Consider the following 21,342-nt stretch of genomic DNA (forward strand, 5'->3'; position numbering starts at 1 on the left):
AAATATCAGTGGTGGCAGCCAAGTTGCGTCACTTTTGCGCTCCCCTTGGGATGCCTTTCGCAGCTGCAGTGTGCCTGGAGCCCAGGGCTTCCTGGTTTTAAAAGTCCTAGGCCTAAGCCTAACAGTAACCCTAGGAAGGTAAATCAGCCGGGTATTAGGGTTCTTCCTAAGGGAAAAGCCGTGAAAGCAGCCATGTTGTGGCACTTCTGCACTCCCTTTGGGATGCCTTTGGCAGATGAAGTAAGCCTGGAACTCAGGGCTTCCTGGTTAAAGAAATCCAAGCCCTAGGCTGAACCCTAACCCTAACCCTAGGCAGATAAATCAGCCTAGGTATAGGGATGGTGCCAAGGAAAAAGCTGTGAAAGCTGCCATGTTGTAGCACTTTTGTACTCCCCTTGGGATGCCTTGAACAGCTGCAGTGTGCCTGGAGCCCAGGGCTTCCTGGTTTTAAAAGTCCTAGACCTAGCCGAACAGTAACCCTAGGAAGGTAAATCAGCCGGGTATTAGGGTTCTTCCTAAGGGAAAAGCCGTGAAAGCCGCCATGTTGTGGCACTTCTGCACTCCCTTTGGGATGCCTTTGGCAGATGAAGTAAGCCTGGAACTCAGGGCTTCCTGGTTAAAGAAATCCAAACCCTAGGCTGAACCCTAACCCTAACCCTAGGCAGATAAATCAGCCTAGGTATAGGGATGGTGCCAAGGAAAAAGCTGTGAAAGCTGCCATGTTGTAGCACTTTTGTACTCCCCTTGGGATGCCTTGAACAGCTGCAGTGTGCCTGGAGCCCAGGGCTTCCTAGTTTTAAAAATCCTAGCCCTAGGCCTAAGCCTAACAGTAACCCTGGGAAGGTAAATCAGCCTGGTGTTAGGCTTCTTGCCAAGGAAAAAGCCGTGAAAGCAGCCATGTTGTGGCACTTTTGCACTCCCTTTTGGATGCCTTTCACAGCTGCAGTGTGCCTGGAACTCAGGGCTTCCTGATTTTAAAAATCCTAGCCCTAGGCCGAACCCCAACCCTAAGACGAGAAAGGCAAATCAGCCAGGAATTAGGCATGTCCCCAAGGAAAAAGCTGTGGAGGCAGGCATGTTGTGGTACTTTTGCGCTCTTCTTGGCTAGTCCTTCGCAGCTGCTGTGTTCTTGGAACTCAGGGCTTTCTGGTTAATAGAGCCCTTACCCTAGGCATAACTCAAACCTTAACCCTAGGAAGGAAAATCAACCTATGGTTCGGGATGGTCTCATGGAAATATCAGTGGTGGCAGCCAAGTTGCGTCACTTTTGCGCTCCCCTTGGGATGCCTTTCGCAGCTGCAGTGTGCCTGGAGCCCAGGGCTTCCTGGTTTTAAAAGTCCTAGGCCTAAGCCTAACAGTAACCCTAGGAAGGTAAATCAGCCGGGTATTAGGGTTCTTCCTAAGGGAAAAGCCGTGAAAGCAGCCATGTTGTGGCACTTCTGCACTCCCTTTGGGATGCCTTTGGCAGATGAAGTAAGCCTGGAACTCAGGGCTTCCTGGTTAAAGAAATCCAAGCCCTAGGCTGAAGCCTAACCCTAACCCTAGGCAGATAAATCAGCCTAGGTATAGGGATGGTGCCAAGGAAAAAGCTGTGAAAGCTGCCATGTTGTAGCACTTTTGTACTCCCCTTGGGATGCCTTGAACAGCTGCAGTGTGCCTGGAGCCCAGGGCTTCCTAGTTTTAAAAATCCTAGCCCTAGGCCTAAGCCTAACAGTAACCCTGGGAAGGGAAATCAGCCTGGTGTTAGGCTTCTTGCCAAGGAAAAAGCCGTGAAAGCAGCCATGTTGTGGCACTTTTGCACTCCCTTTTGGATGCCTTTCACAGCTGCAGTGTGCCTGGAACTCAGGGCTTCCTGATTTTAAAAATCCTAGCCCTAGGCCGAACCCCAACCCTAAGACGAGAAAGGCAAATCAGCCAGGAATTAGGCATGTCCCCAAGGAAAAAGCTGTGGAGGCAGGCATGTTGTGCTACTTTTGCGCTCTTCTTGGCTAGTCCTTCGCAGCTGCTGTGTTCTTGGAACTCAGGGCTTTCTGGTTAATAGAGCCCTTACCCTAGACATAACTCAAACCTTAACCCTAGGAAGGAAAATCAACCTATGGTTCGGGATGGTCTCATGGAAATATCAGTGGTGGCAGCCAAGTTGCGTCACTTTTGCGCTCCCCTTGGGATGCCTTTCGCAGCTGCAGTGTGCCTGGAGCCCAGGGCTTCCTGGTTTTAAAAGTCCTAGGCCTAAGCCTAACAGTAACCCTCAGAAGGTAAATCAGCCGGGTATTAGGGTTCTTCCTAAGGGAAAAGCCGTGAAAGCAGCCATGTTGTGGCACTTCTGCACTCCCTTTGGGATGCCTTTGGCAGATGAAGTAAGCCTGGAACTCAGGGCTTCCTGGTTAAAGAAATCCAAGCCCTAGGCTGAAGCCTAACCCTAACCCTAGGCAGATAAATCAGCCTAGGTATAGGGATGGTGCCAAGGAAAAAGCTGTGAAAGCTGCCATGTTGTAGCACTTTTGTACTCCCCTTGGGATGCCTTGAACAGCTGCAGTGTGCCTGGAGCCCAGGACTTCCAAGTTTTAAAAATCCTAGCCCTAGGCCTAAGCCTAACAGTAACCCTGGGAAGGTAAATCAGCCTGGTGTTAGGCTTCTTGCCAAGGAAAAAGCCGTGAAAGCAGCCATGTTGTGGCACTTTTGCACTCCCTTTTGGATGCCTTTCACAGCTGCAGTGTGCCTGGAACTCAGGGCTTCCTGATTTTAAAAATCCTAGCCCTAGGCCGAACCCCAACCCCAAGACGAGAAAGGCAAATCAGCCAGGAATTAGGCATGTCCCCAAGGAAAAAGCTGTGGAGGCAGGCATGTTGTGGTACTTTTGCGCTCTTCTTGGCTAGTCCTTCGCAGCTGCTGTGTTCTTGGAACTCAGGGCTTTCTGGTTAATAGAGCCCTTACCCTAGGCATAACTCAAACCTTAACCCTAGGAAGGAAAATCAACCTATGGTTCGGGATGGTCTCATGGAAATATCAGTGGTGGCAGCCAAGTTGCGTCACTTTTGCGCTCCCCTTGGGATGCCTTTCGCAGCTGCAGTGTGCCTGGAGCCCAGGGCTTCCTGGTTTTAAAAGTCCTAGGCCTAAGCCTAACAGTAACCCTAGGAAGGTAAATCAGCCGGGTATTAGGGTTCTTCCTAAGGGAAAAGCCGTGAAAGCAGCCATGTTGTGGCACTTCTGCACTCCCTTTGGGATGCCTTTGGCAGATGAAGTAAGCCTGGAACTCAGGGCTTCCTGGTTAAAGAAATCCAAGCCCTAGGCTGAAGCCTAACCCTAACCCTAGGCAGATAAATCAGCCTAGGTATAGGGATGGTGCCAAGGAAAAAGCTGTGAAAGCTGCCATGTTGTTGCACTTTTGTACTCCCCTTGGGATGCCTTGAACAGCTGCAGTGTGCCTGGAGCCCAGGGCTTCCTAGTTTTAAAAATCCTAGCCCTAGGCCTAAGCCTAACAGTAACCCTGGGAAGGTAAATCAGCCTGGTGTTAGGCTTCTTGCCAAGGAAAAAGCCGTGAAAGCAGCCATGTTGTGGCACTTTTGCACTCCCTTTTGGATGCCTTTCACAGCTGCAGTGTGCCTGGAACTCAGGGCTTCCTGATTTTAAAAATCCTAGCCCTAGGCCGAACCCCAACCCTAAGACGAGAAAGGCAAATCAGCCAGGAATTAGGCATGTCCCCAAGGAAAAAGCTGTGGAGGCAGGCATGTTGTGCTACTTTTGCGCTCTTCTTGGCTAGTCCTTCGCAGCTGCTGTGTTCTTGGAACTCAGGGCTTTCTGGTTAATAGAGCCCTTACCCTAGGCGTAACTCAAACCTTAACCCTAGGAAGGAAAATCAACCTATGGTTCGGGATGGTCTCATGGAAATATCAGTGGTGGCAGCCAAGTTGCGTCACTTTTGCGCTCCCCTTGGGATGCCTTTCGCAGCTGCAGTGTGCCTGGAGCCCAGGGCTTCCTGGTTTTAAAAGTCCTAAACCTAGCCGAACAGTTACCCTAGGAAGGTAAATCAGCCGGGTATTAGGGTTCTTCCTAAGGGAAAAGCCGTGAAAGCAGCCATGTTGTGGCACTTCTGCACTCCCTTTGGGATGCCTTTGGCAGATGAAGTAAGCCTGGAACTCAGGGCTTCCTGGTTAAAGAAATCCAAGCCCTAGGCTGAACCCTAACCCTAACCCTAGGCAGATAAATCAGCCTAGGTATAGGGATGGTGCCAAGGAAAAAGCTGTGAAAGCTGCCATGTTGTAGCACTTTTGTACTCCCCTTGGGATGCCTTGAACAGCTGCAGTGTGTCTGGAGCTAAGGGCTTCCTAGTTTTAAAAATCCTAGCCCTAGGCCTAAGCCTAACAGTAACCCTGGGAAGTCAAATCAGCCTGGTGTTAGGCTTCTTGCCAAGGAAAAAGCCGTGAAAGCAGCCATGTTGTGGCACTTTTGCACTCCCTTTTGGATGCCTTTCACAGCTGCAGTGTGCCTGGAACTCAGGGCTTCCTGATTTTAAAAATCCTAGCCCTAGGCCGAACCCCAACCCCAAGACGAGAAAGGCAAATCAGCCAGGAATTAGGCATGTCCCCAAGGAAAAAGCTGTGGAGGCAGGCATGTTGTGGTACTTTTGCGCTCTTCTTGGCTAGTCCTTCGCAGCTGCTGTGTTCTTGGAACTCAGGGCTTTCTGGTTAATAGAGCCCTTACCCTAGGCATAACTCAAACCTTAACCCTAGGAAGGAAAATCAACCTATGGTTCGGGATGGTCTCATGGAAATATCAGTGGTGGCAGCCAAGTTGCGTCACTTTTGCGCTCCCCTTGGGATGCCTTTCGCAGCTGCAGTGTGCCTGGAGCCCAGGGCTTCCTGGTTTTAAAAGTCCTAGGCCTAAGCCTAACAGTAACCCTAGGAAGGTAAATCAGCCGGGTATTAGGGTTCTTCCTAAGGGAAAAGCCGTGAAAGCAGCCATGTTGTGGCACTTCTGCACTCCCTTTGGGATGCCTTTGGCAGATGAAGTAAGCCTGGAACTCAGGGCTTCCTGGTTAAAGAAATCCAAGCCCTAGGCTGAACCCTAACCCTAACCCTAGGCAGATAAATCAGCCTAGGTATAGGGATGGTGCCAAGGAAAAAGCTGTGAAAGCTGCCATGTTGTAGCACTTTTGTACTCCCCTTGGGATGCCTTGAACAGCTGCAGTGTGCCTGGAGCCCAGGGCTTCCTAGTTTTAAAAATCCTAGCCCTAGGCCTAAGCCTAACAGTAACCCTGGGAAGGTAAATCAGCCTGGTGTTAGGCTTCTTGCCAAGGAAAAAGCCGTGAAAGCAGCCATGTTGTGGCACTTTTGCACTCCCTTTTGGATGCCTTTCACAGCTGCAGTGTGCCTGGAACTCAGGGCTTCCTGATTTTAAAAATCCTAGCCCTAGGCCGAACCCCAACCCTAAGACGAGAAAGGCAAATCAGCCAGGAATTAGGCATGTCCCCAAGGAAAAAGCTGTGGAGGCAGGCATGTTGTGCTACTTTTGCGCTCTTCTTGGCTAGTCCTTCGCAGCTGCTGTGTTCTTGGAACTCAGGGCTTTCTGGTTAATAGAGCCCTTACCCTAGGCGTAACTCAAACCTTAACCCTAGGAAGGAAAATCAACCTATGGTTCGGGATGGTCTCATGGAAATATCAGTGGTGGCAGCCAAGTTGCGTCACTTTTGCGCTCCCCTTGGGATGCCTTTCGCAGCTGCAGTGTGCCTGGAGCCCAGGGCTTCCTGGTTTTAAAAGTCCTAAACCTAGCCGAACAGTTACCCTAGGAAGGTAAATCAGCCGGGTATTAGGGTTCTTCCTAAGGGAAAAGCCGTGAAAGCAGCCATGTTGTGGCACTTCTGCACTCCCTTTGGGATGCCTTTGGCAGATGAAGTAAGCCTGGAACTCAGGGCTTCCTGGTTAAAGAAATCCAAGCCCTAGGCTGAACCCTAACCCTAACCCTAGGCAGATAAATCAGCCTAGGTATAGGGATGGTGCCAAGGAAAAAGCTGTGAAAGCTGCCATGTTGTAGCACTTTTGTACTCCCCTTGGGATGCCTTGAACAGCTGCAGTGTGTCTGGAGCTAAGGGCTTCCTAGTTTTAAAAATCCTAGCCCTAGGCCTAAGCCTAACAGTAACCCTGGGAAGTCAAATCAGCCTGGTGTTAGGCTTCTTGCCAAGGAAAAAGCCGTGAAAGCAGCCATGTTGTGGCACTTTTGCACTCCCTTTTGGATGCCTTTCACAGCTGCAGTGTGCCTGGAACTCAGGGCTTCCTGATTTTAAAAATCCTAGCCCTAGGCCGAACCCCAACCCTAAGACGAGAAAGGCAAATCAGCCAGGAATTAGGCATGTCCCCAAGGAAAAAGCTGTGGAGGCAGGCATGTTGTGGTACTTTTGCGCTCTTCTTGGCTAGTCCTTCGCAGCTGCTGTGTTCTTGGAACTCAGGGCTTTCTGGTTAATAGAGCCCTTACCCTAGGCGTAACTCAAACCTTAACCCTAGGAAGGAAAATCAACCTATGGTTCGGGATGCTCTCATGGAAATATCAGTGGTGGCAGCCAAGTTGCGTCACTTTTGCGCTCCCCTTGGGATGCCTTTCGCAGCTGCAGTGTGCCTGGAGCCCAGGGCTTCCTGGTTTTAAAAGTCCTAAACCTAGCCGAACAGTAACCCTAGGAAGGTAAATCAGCCGGGTATTAGGGTTCTTCCTAAGGGAAAAGCCGTGAAAGCAGCCATGTTGTGGCACTTCTGCACTCCCTTTGGGATGCCTTTGGCAGATGAAGTAAGCCTGGAACTCAGGGCTTCCTGGTTAAAGAAATCCAAGCCCTAGGCTGAACCCTAACCCTAACCCTAGGCAGATAAATCAGCCTAGGTATAGGGATGGTGCCAAGGAAAAAGCTGTGAAAGCTGCCATGTTGTTGCACTTTTGTACTCCCCTTGGGATGCCTTGAACAGCTGCAGTGTGCCTGGAGCCCAGGGCTTCCTAGTTTTAAAAATCCTAGCCCTAGGCCTAAGCCTAACAGTAACCCTGGGAAGGTAAATCAGCCTGGTGTTAGGCTTCTTGCCAAGGAAAAAGCCGTGAAAGCAGCCATGTTGTGGCACTTTTGCACTCACTTTTGGATGCCTTTCACAGCTGCAGTGTGCCTGGAACTCAGGGCTTCCTGATTTTAAAAATCCTAGCCCTAGGCCGAACCCCAACCCTAAGACGAGAAAGGCAAATCAGCCAGGAATTAGGCATGTCCCCAAGGAAAAAGCTGTGGAGGCAGGCATGTTGTGGTACTTTTGCGCTCTTCTTGGCTAGTCCTTCGCAGCTGCTGTGTTCTTGGAACTCAGGGCTTTCTGGTTAATAGAGCCCTTACCCTAGGCGTAACTCAAACCTTAACCCTAGGAAGGAAAATCAACCTATGGTTCGGGATGGTCTCATGGAAATATCAGTGGTGGCAGCCAAGTTGCGTCACTTTTGCGCTCCCCTTGGGATGCCTTTCGCAGCTGCAGTGTGCCTGGAGCCCAGGGCTTCCTGGTTTTAAAAGTCCTAGGCCTAAGCCTAACAGTAACCCTAGGAAGGTAAATCAGCCGGGTATTAGGGTTCTTCCTAAGGGAAAAGCCGTGAAAGCAGCCATGTTGTGGCACTTCTGCACTCCCTTTGGGATGCCTTTGGCAGATGAAGTAAGCCTGGAACTCAGGGCTTCCTGGTTAAAGAAATCCAAGCCCTAGGCTGAAGCCTAACCCTAACCCTAGGCAGATAAATCAGCCTAGGTATAGGGATGGTGCCAAGGAAAAAGCTGTGAAAGCTGCCATGTTGTAGCACTTTTGTACTCCCCTTGGGATGCCTTGAACAGCTGCAGTGTGCCTGGAGCCCAGGGCTTCCTAGTTTTAAAAATCCTAGCCCTAGGCCTAAGCCTAACAGTAACCCTGGGAAGGTAAATCAGCCTGGTGTTAGGCTTCTTGCCAAGGAAAAAGCCGTGAAAGCAGCCATGTTGTGGCACTTTTGCACTCCCTTTTGGATGCCTTTCACAGCTGCAGTGTGCCTGGAACTCAGGGCTTCCTGATTTTAAAAATCCTAGCCCTAGGCCGAACCCCAACCCTAAGACGAGAAAGGCAAATCAGCCAGGAATTAGGCATGTCCCCAAGGAAAAAGCTGTGGAGGCAGGCATGTTGTGGTACTTTTGCGCTCTTCTTGGCTAGTCCTTTGCAGCTGCTGTGTTCTTGGAACTCAGGGCTTTCTGGTTAATAGAGCCCTTACCCTAGGCATAACTCAAACCTTAACCCTAGGAAGGAAAATCAACCTATGGTTCGGGATGGTCTCATGGAAATATCAGTGGTGGCAGCCAAGTTGCGTCACTTTTGCGCTCCCCTTGGGATGCCTTTCGCAGCTGCAGTGTGCCTGGAGCCCAGGGCTTCCTGGTTTTAAAAGTCCTAGGCCTAAGCCTAACAGTAACCCTAGGAAGGTAAATCAGCCGGGTATTAGGGTTCTTCCTAAGGGAAAAGCCGTGAAAGCAGCCATGTTGTGGCACTTCTGCACTCCCTTTGGGATGCCTTTGGCAGATGAAGTAAGCCTGGAACTCAGGGCTTCCTGGTTAAAGAAATCCAAGCCCTAGGCTGAACCCTAACCCTAACCCTAGGCAGATAAATCAGCCTAGGTATAGGGATGGTGCCAAGGAAAAAGCTGTGAAAGCTGCCATGTTGTAGCACTTTTGTACTCCCCTTGGGATGCCTTGAACAGCTGCAGTGTGCCTGGAGCCCAGGGCTTCCTGGTTTTAAAAGTCCTAGACCTAGCCGAACAGTAACCCTAGGAAGGTAAATCAGCCGGGTATTAGGGTTCTTCCTAAGGGAAAAGCCGTGAAAGCCGCCATGTTGTGGCACTTCTGCACTCCCTTTGGGATGCCTTTGGCAGATGAAGTAAGCCTGGAACTCAGGGCTTCCTGGTTAAAGAAATCCAAACCCTAGGCTGAACCCTAACCCTAACCCTAGGCAGATAAATCAGCCTAGGTATAGGGATGGTGCCAAGGAAAAAGCTGTGAAAGCTGCCATGTTGTAGCACTTTTGTACTCCCCTTGGGATGCCTTGAACAGCTGCAGTGTGCCTGGAGCCCAGGGCTTCCTAGTTTTAAAAATCCTAGCCCTAGGCCTAAGCCTAACAGTAACCCTGGGAAGGTAAATCAGCCTGGTGTTAGGCTTCTTGCCAAGGAAAAAGCCGTGAAAGCAGCCATGTTGTGGCACTTTTGCACTCCCTTTTGGATGCCTTTCACAGCTGCAGTGTGCCTGGAACTCAGGGCTTCCTGATTTTAAAAATCCTAGCCCTAGGCCGAACCCCAACCCTAAGACGAGAAAGGCAAATCAGCCAGGAATTAGGCATGTCCCCAAGGAAAAAGCTGTGGAGGCAGGCATGTTGTGGTACTTTTGCGCTCTTCTTGGCTAGTCCTTCGCAGCTGCTGTGTTCTTGGAACTCAGGGCTTTCTGGTTAATAGAGCCCTTACCCTAGGCATAACTCAAACCTTAACCCTAGGAAGGAAAATCAACCTATGGTTCGGGATGGTCTCATGGAAATATCAGTGGTGGCAGCCAAGTTGCGTCACTTTTGCGCTCCCCTTGGGATGCCTTTCGCAGCTGCAGTGTGCCTGGAGCCCAGGGCTTCCTGGTTTTAAAAGTCCTAGGCCTAAGCCTAACAGTAACCCTAGGAAGGTAAATCAGCCGGGTATTAGGGTTCTTCCTAAGGGAAAAGCCGTGAAAGCAGCCATGTTGTGGCACTTCTGCACTCCCTTTGGGATGCCTTTGGCAGATGAAGTAAGCCTGGAACTCAGGGCTTCCTGGTTAAAGAAATCCAAGCCCTAGGCTGAAGCCTAACCCTAACCCTAGGCAGATAAATCAGCCTAGGTATAGGGATGGTGCCAAGGAAAAAGCTGTGAAAGCTGCCATGTTGTAGCACTTTTGTACTCCCCTTGGGATGCCTTGAACAGCTGCAGTGTGCCTGGAGCCCAGGGCTTCCTAGTTTTAAAAATCCTAGCCCTAGGCCTAAGCCTAACAGTAACCCTGGGAAGGGAAATCAGCCTGGTGTTAGGCTTCTTGCCAAGGAAAAAGCCGTGAAAGCAGCCATGTTGTGGCACTTTTGCACTCCCTTTTGGATGCCTTTCACAGCTGCAGTGTGCCTGGAACTCAGGGCTTCCTGATTTTAAAAATCCTAGCCCTAGGCCGAACCCCAACCCTAAGACGAGAAAGGCAAATCAGCCAGGAATTAGGCATGTCCCCAAGGAAAAAGCTGTGGAGGCAGGCATGTTGTGGTACTTTTGCGCTCTTCTTGGCTAGTCATTTGCAGCTGCTGTGTTCTTGGAACTCAGGGCTTTCTGGTTAATAGAGCCCTTACCCTAGGCGTAACTCAAACCTTAAGCCTAGGAAGGAAAATCAACCTATGGTTCGGGATGGTCTCATGGAAATATCAGTGGTGGCAGCCAAGTTGCGTCACTTTTGCGCTCCCCTTGGGATGCCTTTCGCAGCTGCAGTGTGCCTGGAGCCCAGGGCTTCCTGGTTTTAAAAGTCCTAGGCCTAAGCCTAACAGTAACCCTAGGAAGGTAAATCAGCCGGGTATTAGGGTTCTTCCTAAGGGAAAAGCCGTGAAAGCAGCCATGTTGTGGCACTTCTGCACTCCCTTTGGGATGCCTTTGGCAGATGAAGTAAGCCTGGAACTCAGGGCTTCCTGGTTAAAGAAATCCAAGCCCTAGGCTGAAGCCTAACCCTAACCCTAGGCAGATAAATCAGCCTAGGTATAGGGATGGTGCCAAGGAAAAAGCTGTGAAAGCTGCCATGTTGTAGCACTTTTGTACTCCCCTTGGGATGCCTTGAACAGCTGCAGTGTGCCTGGAGCCCAGGACTTCCTAGTTTTAAAAATCCTAGCCCTAGGCCTAAGCCTAACAGTAACCCTGGGAAGGTAAATCAGCCTGGTGTTAGGCTTCTTGCCAAGGAAAAAGCCGTGAAAGCAGCCATGTTGTGGCACTTTTGCACTCCCTTTTGGATGCCTTTCACAGCTCCAGTGTGCCTGGAACTCAGGGCTTCCTGATTTTAAAAATCCTAGCCCTAGGCCGAACCCCAACCCCAAGACGAGAAAGGCAAATCAGCCAGGAATTAGGCATGTCCCCAAGGAAAAAGCTGTGGAGGCAGGCATGTTGTGGTACTTTTGCGCTCTTCTTGGCTAGTCCTTCGCAGCTGCTGTGTTCTTGGAACTCAGGGCTTTCTGGTTAATAGAGCCCTTACCCTAGGCATAACTCAAACCTTAACCCTAGGAAGGAAAATCAACCTATGGTTCGGGATGGTCTCATGGAAATATCAGTGGTGGCAGCCAAGTTGCGTCACTTTTGCGCTCCCCTTGGGATGCCTTTCGCAGCTGCAGTGTGCCTGGAGCCCAGGGCTTCCTGGTTTTAAAAGTCCTAGGCCTAAGCCTAACAGTAACCCTAGGAAGGTAAATCAGCCGGGTATTAGGGTTCTTCCTAAGGGAAAAGCCGTGAAAGCAGCCATGTTGTGGCACTTCTGCACTCCCTTTGGGATGCCTTTGGCAGATGAAGTAAGCCTGGAACTCAGGGCTTCCTGGTTAAAGAAATCCAAGCCCTAGGCTGAACCCTAACCCTAACCCTAGGCAGATAAATCAGCCTAGGTATAGGGATGGTGCCAAGGAAAAAGCTGTGAAAGCTGCCATGTTGTTGCACTTTTGTACTCCCCTTGGGATGCCTTGAACAGCTGCAGTGTGCCTGGAGCCCAGGGCTTCCTGGTTTTAAAAGTCCTAGACCTAGCCGAACAGTAACCCTAGGAAGGTAAATCAGCCGGGTATTAGGGTTCTTCCTAAGGGAAAAGCCGTGAAAGCAGCCATGTTGTGGCACTTCTGCACTCCCTTTGGGATGCCTTTGGCAGATGAAGTAAGCCTGGAACTCAGGGCTTCCTGGTTAAAGAAATCCAAGCCCTAGGCTGAACCCTAACCCTAACCCTAGGCAGATAAATCAGCCTAGGTATAGGGATGGTGCCAAGGAAAAAGCTGTGAAAGCTGCCATGTTGTAGCACTTTTGTACTCCCCTTGGGATGCCTTGAACAGCTGCAGTGTGCCTGGAGCCCAGGGCTTCCTAGTTTTAAAAATCCTAGCCCTAGGCCTAAGCCTAACAGTAACCCTGGGAAGGCAAATCAGCCTGGTGTTAGGCTTCTTGCCAAGGAAAAAGCCGTGAAAGCAGCCATGTTGTGGCACTTTTGCACTCCCTTTTGGATGCCTTTCACAGCTGCAGTGTGCCTGGAACTCAGGGCTTCCTGATTTTAAAAATCCTAGCCCTAGGCCGAACCCCAACCCTAAGACGAGAAAGGCAAATCAGCCAGGAATTAGGCATGTCCCCAAGGAAAAAGCTGTGGAGGCAGGCATGTTGTGCTACTTTTGCGCTCTTCTTGGCTAGTCCTTCGCAGCTGCTGTGTTCTTGGAACTCAGGGCTTTCTGGTTAATAGAGCCCTTACCCTAGACATAACTCAAACCTTAACCCTAGGAAGGAAAATCAACCTATGGTTCGGGATGGTCTCATGGAAATATCAGTGGTGGCAGCCAAGTTGCGTCACTTTTGCGCTCCCCTTGGGATGCCTTTCGCAGCTGCAGTGTGCCTGGAGCCCAGGGCTTCCTGGTTTTAAAAGTCCTAGGCCTAAGCCTAACAGTAACCCTCAGAAGGTAAATCAGCCGGGTATTAGGGTTCTTCCTAAGGGAAAAGCCGTGAAAGCAGCCATGTTGTGGCACTTCTGCACTCCCTTTGGGATGCCTTTGGCAGATGAAGTAAGCCTGGAACTCAGGGCTTCCTGGTTAAAGAAATCCAAGCCCTAGGCTGAAGCCTAACCCTAACCCTAGGCAGATAAATCAGCCTAGGTATAGGGATGGTGCCAAGGAAAAAGCTGTGAAAGCTGCCATGTTGTTGCACTTTTGTACTCCCCTTGGGATGCCTTGAACAGCTGCAGTGTGCCTGGAGCCCAGGACTTCCAAGTTTTAAAAATCCTAGCCCTAGGCCTAAGCCTAACAGTAACCCTGGGAAGGTAAATCAGCCTGGTGTTAGGCTTCTTGCCAAGGAAAAAGCCGTGAAAGCAGCCATGTTGTGGCACTTTTGCACTCCCTTTTGGATGCCTTTCACAGCTGCAGTGTGCCTGGAACTCAGGGCTTCCTGATTTTAAAAATCCTAGCCCTAGGCCGAACCCCAACCCCAAGACGAGAAAGGCAAATCAGCCAGGAATTAGGCATGTCCCCAAGGAAAAAGCTGTGGAGGCAGGCATGTTGTGGTACTTTTGCGCTCTTCTTGGCTAGTCCTTCGCAGCTGCTGTGTTCTTGGAACTCAGGGCTTTCTGGTTAATAGAGCCCTTACCCTAGGCATAACTCAAACCTTAACCCTAGGAAGGAAAATCAACCTATGGTTCGGGATGGTCTCATGGAAATATCAGTGGTGGCAGCCAAGTTGCGTCACTTTTGCGCTCCCCTTGGGATGCCTTTCGCAGCTGCAGTGTGCCTGGAGCCCAGGGCTTCCTGGTTTTAAAAGTCCTAGGCCTAAGCCTAACAGTAACCCTAGGAAGGTAAATCAGCCGGGTATTAGGGTTCTTCCTAAGGGAAAAGCCGTGAAAGCAGCCATGTTGTGGCACTTCTGCACTCCCTTTGGGATGCCTTTGGCAGATGAAGTAAGCCTGGAACTCAGGGCTTCCTGGTTAAAGAAATCCAAGCCCTAGGCTGAAGCCTAACCCTAACCCTAGGCAGATAAATCAGCCTAGGTATAGGGATGGTGCCAAGGAAAAAGCTGTGAAAGCTGCCATGTTGTTGCACTTTTGTACTCCCCTTGGGATGCCTTGAACAGCTGCAGTGTGCCTGGAGCCCAGGGCTTCCTGGTTTTAAAAGTCCTAGGCCTAGCCGAACAGTAACCCTAGGAAGGTAAATCAGCCGGGTATTAGGGTTCTTCCTAAGGGAAAAGCCGTGAAAGCAGCCATGTTGTGGCACTTCTGCACTCCCTTTGGGGTGCCTTTGGCAGATGAAGTAAGCCTGGAACTCAGGGCTTCCTGGTTAAAGAAATCCAAACCCTAGGCTGAACCCTAACCCTAACCCTAGGCAGATAAATCAGCCTAGGTATAGGGATGGTGCCAAGGAAAAAGCTGTGAAAGCTGCCATGTTGTAGCACTTTTGTACTCCCCTTGGGATGCCTTGAACAGCTGCAGTGTGCCTGGAGCCCAGGGCTTCCTAGTTTTAAAAATCCTAGCCCTAGGCCTAAGCCTAACAGTAACCCTGGGAAGGGAAATCAGCCTGGTGTTAGGCTTCTTGCCAAGGAAAAAGCCGTGAAAGCAGCCATGTTGTGGCACTTTTGCACTCCCTTTTGGATGCCTTTCACAGCTGCAGTGTGCCTGGAACTCAGGGCTTCCTGATTTTAAAAATCCTAGCCCTAGGCCGAACCCCAACCCTAAGACGAGAAAGGCAAATCAGCCAGGAATTAGGCATGTCCCCAAGGAAAAAGCTGTGGAGGCAGGCATGTTGTGGTACTTTTGCGCTCTTCTTGGCTAGTCCTTCGCAGCTGCTGTGTTCTTGGAACTCAGGGCTTTCTGGTTAATAGAGCCCTTACCCTAGGCATAACTCAAACCTTAACCCTAGGAAGGAAAATCAACCTATGGTTCGGGATGGTCTCATGGAAATATCAGTGGTGGCAGCCAAGTTGCGTCACTTTTGCGCTCCCCTTGGGATGCCTTTCGCAGCTGCAGTGTGCCTGGAGCCCAGGGCTTCCTGGTTTTAAAAGTCCTAGGCCTAAGCCTAACAGTAACCCTCAGAAGGTAAATCAGCCGGGTATTAGGGTTCTTCCTAAGGGAAAAGCCGTGAAAGCAGCCATGTTGTGGCACTTCTGCACTCCCTTTGGGATGCCTTTGGCAGATGAAGTAAGCCTGGAACTCAGGGCTTCCTGGTTAAAGAAATCCAAGCCCTAGGCTGAAGCCTAACCCTAACCCTAGGCAGATAAATCAGCCTAGGTATAGGGATGGTGCCAAGGAAAAAGCTGTGAAAGCTGCCATGTTGTAGCACTTTTGTACTCCCCTTGGGATGCCTTGAACAGCTGCAGTGTGCCTGGAGCCCAGGGCTTCCTAGTTTTAAAAATCCTAGCCCTAGGCCTAAGCCTAACAGTAACCCTGGGAAGGGAAATCAGCCTGGTGTTAGGCTTCTTGCCAAGGAAAAAGCCGTGAAAGCAGCCATGTTGTGGCACTTTTGCACTCCCTTTTGGATGCCTTTCACAGCTGCAGTGTGCCTGGAACTCAGGGCTTCCTGATTTTAAAAATCCTAGCCCTAGGCCGAACCCCAACCCTAAGACGAGAAAGGCAAATCAGCCAGGAATTAGGCATGTCCCCAAGGAAAAAGCTGTGGAGGCAGGCATGTTGTGCTACTTTTGCGCTCTTCTTGGCTAGTCCTTCGCAGCTGCTGTGTTCTTGGAACTCAGGGCTTTCTGGTTAATAGAGCCCTTACCCTAGGCGTAACTCAAACCTTAACCCTAGGAAGGAAAATCAACCTATGGTTCGGGATGGTCTCATGGAAATATCAGTGGTGGCAGCCAAGTTGCGTCACTTTTGCGCTCCCCTTGGGATGCCTTTCGCAGCTGCAGTGTGCCTGGAGCCCAGGGCTTCCTGGTTTTAAAAGTCCTAGGCCTAAGCCTAACAGTAACCCTAGGAAGGTAAATCAGCCGGGTATTAGGGTTCTTCCTAAGGGAAAAGCCGTGAAAGCAGCCATGTTGTGGCACTTCTGCACTCCCTTTGGGATGCCTTTGGCAGATGAAGTAAGCCTGGAACTCAGGGCTTCCTGGTTAAAGAAATCCAAGCCCTAGGCTGAAGCCTAACCCTAACCCTAGGCAGATAAATCAGCCTAGGTATAGGGATGGTGCCAAGGAAAAAGCTGTGAAAGCTGCCATGTTGTAGCACTTTTGTACTCCCCTTGGGATGCCTTGAACAGCTGCAGTGTGCCTGGAGCCCAGGGCTTCCTAGTTTTAAAAATCCTAGCCCTAGGCCTAAGCCTAACAGTAACCCTGGGAAGGTAAATCAGCCTGGTGTTAGGCTTCTTGCCAAGGAAAAAGCCGTGAAAGCAGCCATGTTGTGGCACTTTTGCACTCCCTTTTGGATGCCTTTCACAGCTGCAGTGTGCCTGGAACTCAGGGCTTCCTGATTTTAAAAATCCTAGCCCTAGGCCGAACCCCAACCCTAAGAGGAGAAAGGCAAATCAGCCAGGAATTAGGCATGTCCCCAAGGAAAAAGCTGTGGAGGCAGGCATGTTGTGGTACTTTTGCGCTCTTCTTGGCTAGTCATTTGCAGCTGCTGTGTTCTTGGAACTCAGGGCTTTCTGGTTAATAGAGCCCTTACCCTAGGCGTAACTCAAACCTCAAGCCTAGGAAGGAAAATCAACCTATGGTTCGGGATGGTCTCATGGAAATATCAGTGGTGGCAGCCAAGTTGCGTCACTTTTGCGCTCCCCTTGGGATGCCTTTCGCAGCTGCAGTGTGCCTGGAGCCCAGGGCTTCCTGGTTTTAAAAGTCCTAGGCCTAAGCCTAAGAGTAACCCTAGGAAGGTAAATCAGCCGGGTATTAGGGTTCTTCCTAAGGGAAAAGCCGTGAAAGCAGCCATGTTGTGGCACTTCTGCACTCCCTTTGGGATGCCTTTGGCAGGTGAAGTAAGCCTGGAACTCAGGGCTTCCTGGTTAAAGAAATCCAAACCCTAGGCTGAACCCTAACCCTAACCCTAGGCAGATAAATCAGCCTAGGTATAGGGATGGTGCCAAGGAAAAAGCTGTGAAAGCTGCCATGTTGTAGCACTTTTGTACTCCCCTTGGGATGCCTTGAACAGCTGCAGTGTGCCTGGAGCCCAGGGCTTCCTAGTTTTAAAAATCCTAGCCCTAGGCCTAAGCCTAACAGTAACCCTGGGAAGGGAAATCAGCCTGGTGTTAGGCTTCTTGCCAAGGAAAAAGCCGTGAAAGCAGCCATGTTGTGGCACTTTTGCACTCCCTTTTGGATGCCTTTCACAGCTGCAGTGTGCCTGGAACTCAGGGCTTCCTGATTTTAAAAATCCTAGCCCTAGGCCGAACCCCAACCCTAAGACGAGAAAGGCAAATCAGCCAGGAATTAGGCATGTCCCCAAGGAAAAAGCTGTGGAGGCAGGCATGTTGTGCTACTTTTGCGCTCTTCTTGGCTAGTCCTTCGCAGCTGCTGTGTTCTTGGAACTCAGGGCTTTCTGGTTAATAGAGCCCTTACCCTAGGCATAACTCAAACCTTAACCCTAGGAAGGAAAATCAACCTATGGTTCGGGATGGTCTCATGGAAATATCAGTGGTGGCAGCCAAGTTGCGTCACTTTTGCGCTCCCCTTGGGATGCCTTTCGCAGCTGCAGTGTGCCTGGAGCCCAGGGCTTCCTGGTTTTAAAAGTCCTAGGCCTAAGCCTAACAGTAACCCTAGGAAGGTAAATCAGCCGGGTATTAGGGTTCTTCGTAAGGGAAAAGCCGTGAAAGCAGCCATGTTGTGGCACTTCTGCACTCCCTTTGGGATGCCTTTGGCAGATGAAGTAAGCCTGGAACTCAGGGCTTCCTGGTTAAAGAAATCCAAGCCCTAGGCTGAAGCCTAACCCTAACCCTAGGCAGATAAATCAGCCTAGGTATAGGGATGGTGCCAAGGAAAAAGCTGTGAAAGCTGCCATGTTGTAGCACTTTTGTACTCCCCTTGGGATGCCTTGAACAGCTGCAGTGTGTCTGGAGCTAAGGGCTTCCTAGTTTTAAAAATCCTAGCCCTAGGCCTAAGCCTAACAGTAACCCTGGGAAGGGAAATCAGCCTGGTGTTAGGCTTCTTGCCAAGGAAAAAGCCGTGAAAGCAGCCATGTTGTGGCACTTTTGCACTCCCTTTTGGATGCCTTTCACAGCTCCAGTGTGCCTGGAACTCAGGGCTTCCTGATTTTAAAAATCCTAGCCCTAGGCCGAACCCCAACCCTAAGACGAGAAAGGCAAATCAGCCAGGAATTAGGCATGTCCCCAAGGAAAAAGCTGTGGAGGCAGGCATGTTGTGGTACTTTTGCGCTCTTCTTGGCTAGTCCTTCGCAGCTGCTGTGTTCTTGGAACTCAGGGCTTTCTGGTTAATAGAGCCCTTACCCTAGGCGTAACTCAAACCTTAACCCTAGGAAGGAAAATCAACCTATGGTTCGGGATGGTCTCATGGAAATATCAGTGGTGGCAGCCAAGTTGCATCACTTTTGCGCTCCCCTTGGGATGCCTTTCGCAGCTGCAGTGTGCCTGGAGCCCAGGGCTTCCTGGTTTTAAAAGTCCTAGACCTAGCCGAACAGTAACCCTAGGAAGGTAAATCAGCCGGGTATTAGGGTTCTTCCTAAGGGAAAAGCCGTGAAAGCAGCCATGTTGTGGCACTTCTGCACTCCCTTTGGGATGCCTTTGGCAGATGAAGTAAGCCTGGAACTCAGGGCTTCCTGGTTAAAGAAATCCAAGCCCTAGGCTGAAGCCTAACCCTAACCCTAGGCAGATAAATCAGCCTAGGTATAGGGATGGTGCCAAGGAAAAAGCTGTGAAAGCTGCCATGTTGTTGCACTTTTGTACTCCCCTTGGGATGCCTTGAACAGCTGCAGTGTGCCTGGAGCCCAGGGCTTCCTAGTTTTAAAAATCCTAGCCCTAGGCCTAAGCCTAACAGTAACCCTGGGAAGGCAAATCAGCCTGGTGTTAGGCTTCTTGCCAAGGAAAAAGCCGTGAAAGCAGCCATGTTGTGGCACTTTTGCACTCCCTTTTGGATGCCTTTCACAGCTGCAGTGTGCCTGGAACTCAGGGCTTCCTGATTTTAAAAATCCTAGCCCTAGGCCGAACCCCAACCCTAAGACGAGAAAGGCAAATCAGCCAGGAATTAGGCATGTCCCCAAGGAAAAAGCTGTGGAGGCAGGCATGTTGTGGTACTTTTGCGCTCTTCTTGGCTAGTCCTTCGCAGCTGCTGTGTTCTTGGAACTCAGGGCTTTCTGGTTAATAGAGCCCTTACCCTAGGCGTAACTCAAACCTTAAGCCTAGGAAGGAAAATCAACCTATGGTTCGGGATGGTCTCATGGAAATATCAGTGGTGGCAGCCAAGTTGCGTCACTTTTGCGCTCCCCTTGGGATGCCTTTCGCAGCTGCAGTGTGCCTGGAGCCCAGGGCTTCCTGGTTTTAAAAGTCCTAGGCCTAAGCCTAACAGTAACCCTAGGAAGGTAAATCAGCCGGGTATTAGGGTTCTTCCTAAGGGAAAAGCCGTGAAAGCAGCCATGTTGTGGCACTTCTGCACTCCCTTTGGGATGCCTTTGGCAGATGAAGTAAGCCTGGAACTCAGGGCTTCCTGGTTAAAGAAATCCAAGCCCTAGGCTGAACCCTAACCCTAACCCTAGGCAGATAAATCAGCCTAGGTATAGGGATGGTGCCAAGGAAAAAGCTGTGAAAGCTGCCATGTTGTAGCACTTTTGTACTCCCCTTGGGATGCCTTGAACAGCTGCAGTGTGTCTGGAGCTAAGGGCTTCCTAGTTTTAAAAATCCTAGCCCTAGGCCTAAGCCTAACAGTAACCCTGGGAAGGCAAATCAGCCTGGTGTTAGGCTTCTTGCCAAGGAAAAAGCCGTGAAAGCAGCCATGTTGTGGCACTTTTGCACTCCCTTTTGGATGCCTTTCACAGCTGCAGTGTGCCTGGAACTCAGGGCTTCCTGATTTTAAAAATCCTAGCCCTAGGCCGAACCCCAACCCTAAGACGAGAAAGGCAAATCAGCCAGGAATTAGGCATGTCCCCAAGGAAAAAGCTGTGGAGGCAGGCATGTTGTGGTACTTTTGCGCTCTTCTTGGCTAGTCCTTCGCAGCTGCTGTGTTCTTGGAACTCAGGGCTTTCTGGTTAATAGAGCCCTTACCCTAGGCGTAACTCAAACCTTAACCCTAGGAAGGAAAATCAACCTATGGTTCGGGATGGTCTCATGGAAATATCAGTGGTGGCAGCCAAGTCGCGTCACTTTTGCGCTCCCCTTGGGATGCCTTTCGCAGCTGCAGTGTGCCTGGAGCCCAGGGCTTCCTGGTTTTAAAAGTCCTAGACCTAGCCTAACAGTAACCCTAGGAAGGTAAATCAGCCGGGTATTAGGGTTCTTCCTAAGGGAAAAGCCGTGAAAGCAGCCATGTTGTGGCACTTCTGCACTCCCTTTGGGATGCCTTTGGCAGATGAAGTAAGCCTGGAACTCAGGGCTTCCTGGTCAAAGAACTCCAAGCCCTAGGCTGAACCCTAACCCTAACCCTAGGCAGATAAATCAGCCTAGGTATAGGGATGGTGCCAAGGAAAAAGCTGTGAAAGCTGCCATGTTGTAGCACTTTTGTACTCCCCTTGGGATGCCTTGAACAGCTGCAGTGTGCCTGGAGCCCAGGGCTTCCTAGTTTTAAAAATCCTAGCCCTAGGCCTAAGCCTAACAGTAACCCTGGGAAGGGAAATCAGCCTGGTGTTAGGCTTCTTGCCAAGGAAAAAGCCGTGAAAGCAGCCATGTTGTGGCACTTTTGCACTCCCTTTTGGATGCCTTTCACAGCTGCAGTGTGCCTGGAACTCAGGGCTTCCTGATTTTAAAAATCCTAGCCCTAGGCCGAACCCCAACCCTAAGACGAGAAAGGCAAATCAGCCAGGAATTAGGCATGTCCCCAAGGAAAAAGCTGTGGAGGCAGGCATGTTGTGGTACTTTTGCGCTCTTCTTGGCTAGTCCTTCGCAGCTGCTGTGTTCTTGGAACTCAGGGCTTTCTGGTTAATAGAGCCCTTACCCTAGGCGTAACTCAAACCTTAAGCCTAGGAAGGAAAATCAGCCTATGGTTCGGGATGGTCTCATGGAAATATCAGTGGTGGCAGCCAAGTTGCGTCACTTTTGCGCTCCCCTTGGGATGCCTTTCGCAGCTGCAGTGTGCCTGGAGCCCAGGGCTTCCTGGTTTTAAAAGTCCTAGGCCTAAGCCTAACAGTAACCCTAGGAAGGTAAATCAGCCGGGTATTAGGGTTCTTCCTAAGGGAAAAGCCGTGAAAGCAGCCATGTTGTGGCACTTCTGCACTCCCTTTGGGATGCCTTTGGCAGATGAAGTAAGCCTGGAACTCAGGGCTTCCTGGTTAAAGAAATCCAAGCCCTAGGCTGAAGCCTAACCCTAACCCTAGGCAGATAAATCAGCCTAGGTATAGGGATGGTGCCAAGGAAAAAGCTGTGAAAGCTGCCATGTTGTAGCACTTTTGTACTCCCCTTGGGATGCCTTGAACAGCTGCAGTGTGCCTGGAGCCCAGGGCTTCCTAGTTTTAAAAATCCTAGCCCTAGGCCTAAGCCTAACAGTAACCCTGGGAAGGTAAATCAG

Source organism: Ammospiza caudacuta, chromosome 24 (assembly GCF_027887145.1).
Source record: "Ammospiza caudacuta isolate bAmmCau1 chromosome 24, bAmmCau1.pri, whole genome shotgun sequence".
NCBI lineage: Eukaryota > Metazoa > Chordata > Aves > Passeriformes > Passerellidae > Ammospiza > Ammospiza caudacuta.